Here is a 13,472-nt window from a genome sequence, read left to right as displayed (position 1 = left end):
ATGGTGAATATCTGTGGTGGATCCAATATAAATAATGATGTCTTGCAAATACTCAGTGTGCATTTCACAGACACACACACACACACACACACACACAAAAAACATATGTTTCTTTTTACAGGTATAAACTGTTGAAATGCCAGCTTCCACTTTGTCAATGATTCATCCATGGAGAGTTATTTATGGAAAAAGAAACACACTGAAAGGAGTGTTATTCACTTGTAAGTTGTAAATGTCCTGAGTCTGCATGATTTGAAGTACAATGCTCTGCTTTATCAAGAGGCATAATGAATGACAAATTGAATAATGATGAAATGTTAACTTTTAAAGAACATTTAAACAACCTTTTATAGGTTCAATTATGTTTGAGTGTGTGGTAATCCTCATAGCATGGAGTAACACACGAGAGTGTTGCACGTGCCGTGTATTTTGCGTGTATTTTGTAAGGCTCTTCTCCTTTGTTTTCCGTGTGCTGGGGAGACAGACTTTGCCCTGGGAAGTGGTTTGAGGAACTTCAGAGGGGAAATGCCTGGCTGTCAGATGCAGGGAATTGTCTGAGGCAGGACGGCCCCCCCACTGCACTGATACCATGGTGAACTGTACTCCTCAAGCAGCCCTCTACTCAGGTTGATCCTAAATTGCAGGGAATCAGTGTTGTGTTCTAATGATAGTAAGGGGCCAATAAGGACATGATGACGGACTCAGAGATCCCAAGCCCTTCATAGTGATGGATGTCAGTGGTGGATTCTGTGTAGATGATGATGTCCTGCACGTAACCAGTGAGTACATTACACAAAACTAAAAACTTGATCCCAAATCTACGCCTCTTTGCTGCTATATGAACTGTCAGAACACCAGCCTGCCCTTCCAATTCATAAGTGACTCATCCACACAAAGATCATTAAATGGCACAAAGATGTTACACAACAAGGAAGTGACAGCTGTAAATATTTCTTATTTTATGCAGATGATCGCTGACACTGGCACCAGCACTGCTGCTAAAGTGTAGGAGGAGGAAGCAGTCTTGGGAGAACAAGGACTCGAAAAATGGGGTCTGAAGCATGAGGTCTCTGCTCCAGTACTCATGGAGTGAGTTCATTTTCACAATTTCCATAAGGAAAACTGTCAATAAAAATGAGTACATCTCATTGATTTTAGTCATAATCCACTTTGCCAGCTTTCCTTTCAATCCAGGTGGAGTTTTCTCCAGCTTCTCTAAAGCGTAGTGCAGGAATCAAACCACTATCTCCTGAACAAGCTCCTCTGTCATTAACATTTTACAACACTGGACCTCTGATGGGGATACAGGTGGGGTCTGTATGGAGTTATTTCCCTGTCAAATGTCGAGAGCGCATTATTGTAGCGCGAAAGTACATTAATGTTATGCTTGCGGCCGAATCCCTCTGCTCGCTGTGAATATAATGCGCCGAGCCGAATCCCTCTGCTCGGCTGAATATAATCGCCGAGCCTGAATCCCTCTGCTCGCGCCTGAATATAATCGCGCCGAAGCCGAATCCTCTGCTGCGCCTGGGAACTGGCGCTACGCTCTCAGATACACGCTGCTCTTGAAAGAATTTTCTCTCGCTCGCTCAGAGAATATGCCTGCACTTAAAGCGTGTTCATTGCAATCGCGAATCTCTCCTCTTAGCTAAAGTAAGCGTGTTTGTGCTTAGACTGTGTCCCGTGCGTTCGCGCATGCCCAAGTACTCTTCTCTTCGATTTCTTTCTCTTTGCTCTTGGCATAAACGCTGTCAAAACGGCAACAACCAATCAGAAAAGGCTTCAACGACTGACCAATGAAAACGCGACATCGTACATGGAATCTTATTGGTTGATATTGAACCGCACATGTTCATGTGTTCAATCAAGACGATTCAATTCAATCAAGACGAGCCGAGATGGATCCGCGAGAATCGACGATCTCAGGTAAACAGTTTTATTTGTTTTGATGTTAAATATGTCAAATGTATCTTAGAAATGTCTGGGAAGAGGGCGATTGGATTATTTTACATATAAATGACCTAGACTGTCAACCACATTCATACTACAGGTGCTATGCCCATTGTAGTGAGATTTTTGAGCCAAATAGATTTGAAAGCCGATTCCAAAAGGCAAAAATAATATTTTAAGTCTGATAATTAACACATTGTCTCGTGCAATCACACCAGTGATTAAACATTAAGTACATGAGTGAGATCAACTGCTAAATTAAAATCTGAAAAAAGACTTGGGGAAAGATAAGGTGGCAACATGCCCCCGTAAAATTATGCTAGTCCTATATCTATTATGGTTGTCACGAATGAAGTGATGTGAAATGAAAAGTGTCATCTGCAATAGATTTTCTTTATCGCGGATTGCAGCGTTGAGTGTTATAACGTTAATCAATCACCCACTTTCTGTTGAGCTTAATTAATGCAGTTTGGCCAATCAGAGGCATTTTGATTAAAGGACAAGTTCGGTATTTTACACTTAAAGCCCTGTTTTAAGATCGTTTCTGATGAAATAGAACGGTTAAGATTAAAATTTGGACCAAGGCGTCATAAAACCAACGCACATGGCACCCTTTAGCGTCAATATGAGACACAGATATATATGGGCCAGAAGGCCTCCTAGTGGTCTAACCCTAACCAATCTTTCAATCTTAACCGTTCTATTTCATCAGAAACGATCTTAAAACAGGGCTTTAAATGTTAATTATCAGACGTAAAATATTATTTTTGCCTTTTGGAATCGGCTTTCAAATCTATTTGGCTCAAAAATCTCACTACAATGAGCATAGCGCCTGTAGTATGAATGTGGTTGACAGTCTAGGTCATTTATATGTAAAATAATCCAATCGCCCTCTTCCCAGACATTTCTAAGATACATTTGACATATTTAACATCAAAACAAATAAAACTGTTTACCTGAGATCGTCGATTCTGCGGATCCATCTCGGCTCGTCTTGATTGAATTGAATCGTCTTGATTGAACACATGAACATGTGCGGTTCAATATCAACCAATAAGATTCCATGTACGATGTCGCGTTTTCATTGGTCAGTCGTTGAAGCCTTTTCTGATTGGTTGTTGCCGTTTTGACAGCGTTTATGCCAAGAGCAAAGAGAAAGAAATCGAAGAGAAGAGTACTTGGGCATGCGCGAACGCACGGGACACAGTCTAAGCACAAACACGCTTACTTTAAGCGAAGAGGAGAGATTCGCGATTGCAATGAACACGTTTTAAGTGCAGGCATATTCTCTGAGCGAGCGCAGAGAAATTCTTTCAAGAGCAGCGTGTATCTGAGAGCGCGCGCCCAGTTCCCGCGCGCGAGCAGAGGGATTCGTGCTCGGCGCATTATATTCCGCGCGCGAGCAGAGGGATTCGCGCTCGCGCATAACATTAATGTACTTTCGCGCTACAATAATGCGCTCTCGACATTTGACAGGGAAATAACGCCATAGGTCTGAACTCCCGACTTTGCAGGATAAAACAAATTTAAAATCCAGGAGGGGTAAAATTGCTGGTCCTCCAGCAGGTAGAGCGTGTGTGTGTGTGTGTGTGGTTTACGAGAAAAAAATTGGGGTTACAAACTGGTAATTACAAGGATAATATGCTATAAATGTGGTTTATGAGGACATTTCTAGTGTCCCCATAATTCAAATTGCTTAAAAAAAACAAAAACATAGTAAATTGTTAAATGTTGTTGAAGTCGATGACGTCAGACAAAAATGTTCTAATCTCATTGGTGTCATTGTACGCCCCAGGGACCACTCTGGAATGATCACACCAGTTTAATTGTGGATGTTAACTATAATCCAACGCTTCATGAGAGGGTGGAGTCCAAGCGGTCTCTCGTGAGACGTATTCACATTGCCATGGATACCGAGGTAATCTCACATTCTGCACTTGGTTGAGACATCCAGGGTATGGACACAAATGCACCATTGTGAATAAAGAAACTGGTAAATACAGATCTAAACCAAAACCAACCAAGCTACTGTAAAGCGTTCCTCCTTATTTGTAAACAGTGCAAGCTTTGTGTGGCGGCCGCCAGGCAGGTACTCTGTCGTGCCACCCCAGAGAGAGTTGCCTCACTAGGCACCTGCCTATATCACCTATGCCAGGATCTGCTACTGCCCACGTCTGACAGAAATGCAGAGAATAAGTCATTAAAAATATTACTTTGTGACTATTTGAGGCTTACTTTGTTTAAAGGATGGAAAAATCTGCGTCTGTAAAAGCATCGGTCTTTTCACTTTTTCTCAAGAATAATCTGGGAAAGAAATGAAAACACTGCGATATTAATTGTTTCATATTTTAAAGTGAAAATATGAACAGTTAATCTGCAAAGGTCTACACTTTAAGAGGTATGTTTATATTTGGCATATATTTGGATTTGTTTATATTTGTACATATTCTGGCCAACTTTCTGTTTTTGTTGATTATTAATTTAAATAAACATTTACACATAGTTGTGTGTAATTAACTTGAAATTGTAAGCATTGTCATCAGTCGGTGGTGTGACACTTTCTTCATCTAACTATTTTATCTAACATTTTCTGATCTTGTATAGCTATATATAATATATTAGTGTTAGACTTGTTTTCACAACCTCATATTAACTAAGACAATAGTTTATTTGCACTTCTAGAAAAAGGTTGTAAGGTGATTCACTTTTTAAAATCTTGAAGAAATGCTGACTTGTCACACAGCACCTAAAATACACACTTTCCCTTGTTCGTGTACATTTTAAACTAACATCTGCATGTTGGGAAAAAGTTCTCAGACATGTTATTATATATAAAGAGCTATAAAGTGCTTATTATTAGTGCTTTCTCACAAAAAAAAATCACATTTACAGTGGTTCTATAGATGTTTTAAAGTTATGAACATTTTTGCACTGGTGGGTCCCATTGTCATGACCAGCAGTAAATAGAAATGTCTTTCCTCAGCCCAAAAATGTGAAATTGAGCAGGAAAATTAAATCAATGAGGTGATGTTAAGGTGTAGTGTTGCGGCCAGTGTTGGGTAAGTTACTTCAAAAAATTAATCCACTACTGATTACTTCATTAAAACTGTAATTAGATTACTAATCACTTCATGTGGAATGTAATCTGATTACTAATTACTTTACTTTGAAGTTACTTTCTAAAACTGCTTTTGTACTTTAATATTGACTGAAAACTACAAAGAGAGCAACTTTGCTAAAGAGATCCAAAGCATTTCTAAAAATGCAACTTAACTTACTACTACAGCATATTTGAGATAAGTGTCTTCAGATGTGTGTGTGAGTGTATTTGTAACCGCTATCTACAACTTTCTTAGCTGTGTGTGGCATGTATGTTTACCTGTGTTTGTGTTGTTGTGAAAGACAGAAAACGAATACTAATGAACTGAAAACATTTCTGAATACCCAGTTGCAGACAGTTTGATAGTAAAAACATTGTGTATTTGAATGCTTGTTGTTTCTTTTCTGTGTGAATATACAGGTTTGCTTGTGTGTTGCTTCATGCATGTAGAGTATGTCTGTTTGTTTGTATACATGTGCAGCATGTGTGTGTTTACATGACTTTACAGCAAGTGGATTATTTCTACCTACCTGCTTGTGCTCGAACAAATTGAGTATCCTTTATCACTTGCACATCTGTAACGTGTGCATTTGTGTTTGTGTTTTATTGTGTACTGTACATAAAGAATTTAAAAATCTGTTGGCTTAACGATGTCTTTTTCAAGATGCCGTTCTGCAAATGTTCCCACCTGGTGAGCCATATATTCCTGTGTCAGACAGGAATGAGCATTATTTATACACCCACAACCAATCCTCTCTCTCCCCTGGCAGCTGCAGAGGGACAACCATGATACTCATTGAGATTTGAGGAGGATTTGTCGGTGGCCCAGCCTTGGGCTTGCTGAGACTGTTTGTGAGCGCATTATAACTTGACTAAAATTAAAACTACACTCCACTGCGTCCATAGTAACGGCGCTCACTCATCTGCCGTCACCCTCCATACGTGTCCTCTATATGACATGGGGGTTTGTTAGAGCGCATGCTCATTAGCTGACACAGCAACACTCCAGCAGGGTGGAGGGCGGGGCCGGGCGGTCGTGATCCTACACACCCTGTCCCGTATTAGGCTAATCAAGCCTCCAAGAGGATCGTGCGCGAGAGAGAGAGAGAGCTTACGGACATGTCCGTCATGTGTGTGTTTGTCTTTTAAGTTTGTCATTAAAACTATTATTTATAATGACAAGCCGGTTCACGCCTCCTCCTTTCCATTTATCCCTTTACACTGGTGCCGAAAACCTGAGAAGGAGGAGGGATACGCCGTAGTAGAGTTCTCGCCACTAACGTCCACCCCAACGGGCCGACCGCGAGGGGAGAAGGGGCTCCTAACCGACCGCCTGGAGCGGTCAGGACCGCTGCCAGGGGCAGAGGAGTCCCATACCAGCCGCTGAAACTCGGCGGGGTTTGAGACCGCCGACCACGAGCGGGGAGGGGCTCGCTGCCGACCGCCTGGAGCGGGAGAACTGCTGCCAGGGGCGGGGGAGACCCCTTCTGTTCCCCGAGAACGCGGTGGGGCGTTCCGTCTGCCAGGGGCTGGCGGTCTGCCTCGGATCTGCCTGGAGAGGTGCGGCTGTCATCCAATAGAGGGTGGAGGAGTGGCCGAGGAACAAGCTGCAGCGTATCGGAGAACTGGCGAGTGAGTTTTTTTTCTCTCTCCTCTCTCTCTCTCACTGCCGCTCTGCATTGGCCTTTTCCCTCTCTTTTAAATTTTACACTGTTTTTTTTTTGGGGGGTACTACACTGTTACAGGAAGTACCCCCCCCAGTTTAATTATTTCTGTTTCCCTCCCCTTGTCCCCTCCCTCGTCCAGGTAGATGGGGATGACCTGCCGGCAGACGGGGCTTAGGGCACGCCCTCCCCCAGGGGAAGGGGGGTGTATGTCATGCTGGGGGCTCCCCATCCTGAGAGAATGAGGGAGGAATGTGGCAGGGCAGAGGGCGGGGCCGGGTCGTGATCCTACACACCCGGTCCCTTATTAGGCTAATCAAGCCTCCGAGAGGGATAAAGGTCGACTGCAGAGGATCGTGCGAGAGATAGTTTACGGACATGTCCGTCAAGTGTGTTTGTCTTTTAAGTTTGTCATTAAAACTATTATTTATATTGACAAGCCGGTTCTCGCCTCCTCATTTCCATTGATCCCTTTACAACATTTTAAAATGCATTCTAATAAATTAATATTATTGTCTTAAAAATAAATGTGTAATCCAAGTAACGTAATTTTATTCATGTCTGTAACTGTAATTAGATACTTAACTGTAGTTGGGTTACACCCAACACTGGTTGCATGCCAGGTTTGATGGGCCGCTCCAGAAAGTCCAGGGCCAAGTTTTAGTCCCAGTCCACCCCTGATATGGGAGTTTATTTTCTAACTTCTAGTACAGTTTTAGTTGTACTTAAAGGCTTAATGGAAGAGGGAAGACATATTGAACGGCTCATCCCTTTTTGTTAAAATTTGCAATAGACATTAGTAGAGGGCGTTTGGAAAAATCTGTTTAGGTCAGCATGTCATCAATATTTTGGCCCTTTTTTCTAGAAGATAAAGAATGTACTTTTTAAATTAAAATTGTATATCTAAAGACTAATTTTGAGAGCACAGCAGTTGACATGGACTAATTACTACAAAACTAATCTTGATTTCATAGGGTCTTTAAGAATTATTAACACACTATGCATTGATTCAGCCAAATATTAATGCAACATGTACAAGGAATAGGGAGGTGCAAAACAGAAGCTCCACTGAGGATCTATCTGGCTACCAAGCACAGATGGAGTCTATATTTAGAGGCCAACTATTCGCTGTTACTTTGACCAAAACAGGATCAGCCTTTATAATGGCTTATAGGCTACTGATCTTTTTCATCACATGGACAAGCTTAGAGAACAGAATTAATGAGTTTCTTCTCTTGGTTAGGATTTGACAGCATAATTTAAAGCTAGAAAAATCACAATATTATTACAATAATATTCAGCCCTCAGGCATCTAGGAGCAAAGTGATTTACCAATGCCACCCTCTATATGAACTTCTTTCAGTCTCAAATTAGAGATAGAATTATTCAGAGCACATGACATGAGTAAGAACGCTGTTCCAAATCTGTCTCTCTCTAACATTTTTTAGGAATAGTACACCCAAAAAATTTAATGAATTATTAGTCAATAAATCATGTCAATCAAAACCTGTATGACCTTCTTTTTGGTTATAACTAAATGTTTCAGCTCCAAGGCATCTAGGAGTAATGTGGTTTACCAATGCCACCCTCTACAGTATATGAGTTTCTTTCAGTCTCAAATGAGAGAGACAAGTATTCAGGATGGAGCACAAAATGAAAGTTAGAATATTGAAAACTGGGGAAGGTTAAGTTAAGTAAAATATCTCTCAAAATTGCAAACGGCATCCGAGCTCTTTGGGGTCCCCTTACACCGATCTTTTCTGGCAGAAAAATGCTGGTAGCTGTGAAAGCACAGGACTGTCTACTCCGTTTGAACTGAATAATCTCGTCAGATGCACACATGACTCCACAAGTATCACTATGGGAATTCCTACCAAATATTCTAAGAATAATTTGAAACATTGATTAAAATGAGTCATTTTAATATCTTAATGTGTTGTAAGACAATAGTAAGATGTCAGGTTCAATAATAGATGATTGTTAGTGTCACCGTGGCTGCATGGTATAAGGAAAAGCTATAAATACGATGTAGTTCATATCAGTATATTATTCAATGCCTTGCTTAATTGTTTTCTCGGTTGTCATTATTGTTTATCAGCATGGCTTGCATTTGAGAATATTTTAAAGGAGGGTCTCTCATCACAGGCACAGTGTAATGGGAGTCAGCTTGTAGGTAGCTGTGCAGTATGTAAACCTCACTCACCTGGCCTCAAGAAGCGCACTAGCGAATGATGCTACAGGCAGTGGCCTTTAGCCTCCTTGTAAGCGCGCCTACCTCCCGTGCCGGAGACACCGGTTCCAATCTCGATCGGAGCAGGTCGAGCAGGACTGGTTACAAAAGCATAAATAACTATATTTCTTGCATCCATGTAATAACTTTACAACAGTTTGATTGTGAGCTAACATGTTGTGTTACAAATACCACCAGAACTACTTGCATATTAACTGCATGCATTTGAATTAACCTCTAGTTTTAAGAGAAAAGATGATTTAATGTTAGTAATTTAGGTGTACCAACAATAATACTGTATGTCAAAGAAGTATGTCTTACCATTATTGTGGGTTGAAAATGAGGACTCACTCTGCCAGTATCACTCAGTTAATGTCTGTAAATTTCTTTAGAAAACCACATGCTGCACACACGAGCGTGTTTAGAATTTTCCAGACGTAAACAAATCTAATTTAGATAATTTTTAAAAACTGGGACAGATAATGGACAATGCCCCATTGTGTCACTGCAAACATTTCACCAAAAAAACAAAACAATGTTCTATCTGCCTCTATCAGGCCTATTCTAGTTTTGATGTCACATTATTTGGCCTTATGGGGGGTCCCTCCAATTTTATGGGGCTTAATATATACCCTGGCCGCCAAAACTTTGGAATAATGTTCAGCTTTTGCTGTTTTGGAAGGAAATTGGAACTTGAATTCACCAAAGTGGCATTCAACTGATCACAAAGTAAAGTCAGGACATTACTTATGTAAAAAAACATCTCCATCACTATTTGAGAAGAAGTAATGTTTGATCAAATCTAGACAGGCCCCATTTCAGGCAGCCATCACTCCAAAACCTTATCCTTGAATAATCATGCTAAATTGCTAATTTGGCACTAGAAAATCACTTGCCATTATATCAAACACAATTGAAAGCTATTTGGTTCATTAAATGAAGTTTAACATTTCCTTTTGTATTTCTGTGTTTGTTTCTGAGTTGCCTCAGTATGCAATAGACTGGCATGTCTTACGGTCAATATTAGGACAAACATGACAAAAAAGAAACAGCTTTCTCTAGAAACTCATCAGTCAATCATTGTTTTGAGGAATGAAGGCAATACAATGTCATCCAAATGTGTACACTGCAGTCTTCAAAGACAAAGGACAACTGGCTCTAACAAGGACAGAAAGAGATGTGGAAGGCCAGATGTACAACTAAACAAGAAGATAAGTACATCAGAGTGTCTAGTTTGAGAAATAGACACCTCACATGTCCTCAGCTGACAGCTTCATTGAATTCTACCTGCTCAACACCAGTTTCATGTACAACAGTAAAGAGAAGACTCAGGGATGCAGGCATTATGGGAAAAGTGCAAAGAAAAATGCAATTTTGAAACAGAAAAACAAAAACAAAAAGTTAGAGTGGGCAAAGATACACAAGCATTGGACAACAGATAATTGGAAAAGAGTGTTTTGGATCTTAACCTCATTGAGATTTTGTGGGGTCAGCTAGACTTTAAGGTGCATGAAAAGTGCACAACATCTTTGGCAAGTGCTACAGGAAGTGTGGGGTGAAATGTCACTGGAGTATCTGGACAAACTGACAGCTAGAATACCAAGAATCCGCAAAGCTGTCATTGCTGAATGTGGAGGATTTTTTTATGAGAACTCTTTGAAGTAGTTTAAGAAGTTCTGAACATTTGTTTCAAGTTGTAATAGTAATTTTTTTCACATTATTAATGTTGTGACTATATTGTGATCAGTTGAATGTTGTGACTATATTGTGATCAGTTGAATGCCACTCCAGGGTGAATGAAAGTACCAATTTCTTTCCATAATCTGTACATTATTCCAAACTTTTGGCCACCAGTATGTGTATATACAGCTCTAGAAAAAATTAAGCGACCACTGCAAAATTATCAGTTTCTCTTGATTTACTATTTATAACAAATTCCAATTTAAATTATTGTCATTTAAAGTATTTGTTTGCAGAAAATGACAACTGGTCACTATGACAAAAAAGATGCAGTGTTTTCAGACTTTATGCTTCTCCTGGTGCAAAAATTCAAGCAGCTGTGTCCATCCATCTTCCTCTTGATCACATTATAGAGGTTTTCAATGGGGTTCAGGTCTGGAGATTGGGCTGACCATGACAGGGCCTTGATCTGGTGGTCTTCCATCCACACCTTGATTGACTAGGCTGTGTGGCATGGAACATTGTCCTATTAAAAAAAACAATCCTCAGAGTTTGGCAACATTGTCAGAGCAGAAGGAAGCAAGTTTTCTTCCAGGAGGATAACCTTGTATGTGGCTTGATTAATGCGTCCTTCACAAAGACGAATCTGCCCGATTCCAGCCTTGCTGAAGCAGCACCAGATCATCATTGTCTAATGGTTAGACGGAGACCTGGAGTGACTTTCAAGCCACAGTGTCTCTCACCCTCTGTGAAATTTGTTGGAGGATCGGTGATGATCTGGGGGTGCATCAGCAAGGCTGGAATTGGACAGATTCGTCTTTGTGAATATCTGGGGGTGCTTCAACAAGGAATTAACTTTTTCTTTGTTTTCTTTGCATTATTTTTGATCTGAAAACACTGCATCTGTTTTGTTATTTTGACCGGTTGTCATTTTCTGCATATTAATGCTCTACATGGCAATATTTGTTATTTTGGAGAAATGTTGTCAGTAGTTTAAAGAATAAAACAAAAATTTTAATTTTACTCAAACACATATAAATAGTAAATACAGAGAAACTGATTATTTTGCAGTGGACTCTTAATTTTTTCCAGAGCTGTATACACACACTCACACACACATGTTGTGTTTCCATGTTTTATGGGGACTTTCCATAGACATAATGGTTTTTATACTGTACAAACTTTATACTCTATCCCCTAACCCTAACCCTACCCCTAAACCTAACCCTCACAGAAAACTTTCTGCATTTTTAATTTAGTATGATTTATAAGCTGTTTTCCTCATGGGGACTGACAAAATGTCCCCACAAGGTCAAAAATTTCGGGTTTTACTATCCTTATGGGGACATTTGGTCCCTACAAAGTGATAAATACACGCTCACACACACACACACACACACACACACACACACACACACACACACACACACACCTTCTTAAATCAAGATCTAATTATGTCATATTCTGTTGATGTGGTGTGAAAGGATTGTTGTCCAGTTGAAATCAAGCGTGTGTGTGTGTGAGTGAGAGAGAGAGAGAGAGAGAGAGAGAGAGAGAGAGAGAGAGAGAGAGAGAGAGAGAGAGAGAGAGAGAGAGAGAAAACACGCGGCTGAGGGAGGTTTATGGATCTGTGTGCTGTATAATTCTGGATGGTGGAGCAAATCACACAGTGAAATCTCCGTCTGTTTTGTCCTATGCTTTAAATGTGCTCAAGATAGGCTATATGCAGCAGCATCATAATCTATCCTTCTCTGGTAACGAGATCCCCTCAGTGCGTGAATGTATAAAGAGAAAGTCAAAGCCCGGAAATGAGAAAGGAAAGGACTGGTAAATGGCATATGGGAATTGCAATAGAAGACAATGCATCCAGACCGGCTTTAATTGATCAGATCGCATTGATCGCTTCTTTTGGAGGATGCTGAATGAAGAGCGTTCAGGCTGACAGTATTCTTCAGGACTAAAATCATCCTGCTTCACTTCAAGCTCTGCGTCCCTCGATGATGCTGCACTGAACGAGAAATGTAGCCTAAAAATGTAAGTGCTCGTTTGCTTTTAAACGTGTTCGTTTCTTATGAATGGAATGCCTTACAACGAATATAAACTATTGCATTCATAACTGTGATCTGCATGGACATGTACTGCTTTGCTAGTGAAATAGTCTTACGACGACGCATTGTGCTCTTGTTTTGGACGTGCACGTCAATGTAACTTTTTAAATGAGTGATTTCATTGAACAGCAGACTTGATTTAACTGAATTCTATTTTCATGGATCATTGACAAGTATCTTTTAAAAATCAAATTTTAAACACACATGTCTAATTCGTAGAAATGTAACCTTCGTGTCCATGTTAGTCAAATATTTTTAAGTAAATATGTATTTATATATATATATATATATATATATATATATATATATATATATATATATATATATATATATATATATATATATATATATATATATAATTTACATTTTTATATTCATAATCAAATATTTATAGAATTAAAAAATACGTAAAAGGTATTAAAATACCTCTATATTATTAAAAATGTAAGCCTAAGCTCCCCTTACCTTCAATACACATGAGATTAGCTAAACAATAATTTTCATGAAGTTTGAGTCACAAATATCAAGTTTTCTTAGGGTTACTCCATTTGATCGTGCATTTATAAAAACGTCAAAATATCAGAAAAAAAAAAAAAAAACATTTGGGTGCAAAGATTCTTACGATTTTATTTTTTTATATTTTTTGTCACGTGACAACTGAATGGCATTTGTGTAACCAATAGTCAGGTAATGTAGTTTAAACAATCTGACTTTGATTTTATTTTTTACAAATCGTTTCA

At 39.6% G+C, this 13,472-nt stretch overlaps 1 protein-coding gene across 1 annotated transcript in view; it reads left to right on the top strand.

The window, feature by feature from the left end:
• Positions 1-12,228: 12,228 nt before the first annotated feature.
• Positions 12,229-13,472, top strand: part of LOC127635277 (lanC-like protein 2) — a 72,889-nt gene continuing 71,645 nt past the window's right edge. The window contains exon 1 of the mRNA XM_052115185.1: positions 12,229-12,658. The gene's annotated coding sequence lies outside the window, so the exon portion shown is untranslated. The remainder of the gene's footprint in view (positions 12,659-13,472) is intronic.

Source organism: Xyrauchen texanus, chromosome 42, assembly GCF_025860055.1.
Source record: "Xyrauchen texanus isolate HMW12.3.18 chromosome 42, RBS_HiC_50CHRs, whole genome shotgun sequence".
Taxonomy (NCBI): domain Eukaryota; kingdom Metazoa; phylum Chordata; class Actinopteri; order Cypriniformes; family Catostomidae; genus Xyrauchen; species Xyrauchen texanus.
The sequence above is the reverse complement of the archived record's forward strand: the minus strand, read 5'-3'. Positions and strand labels throughout refer to the sequence as shown.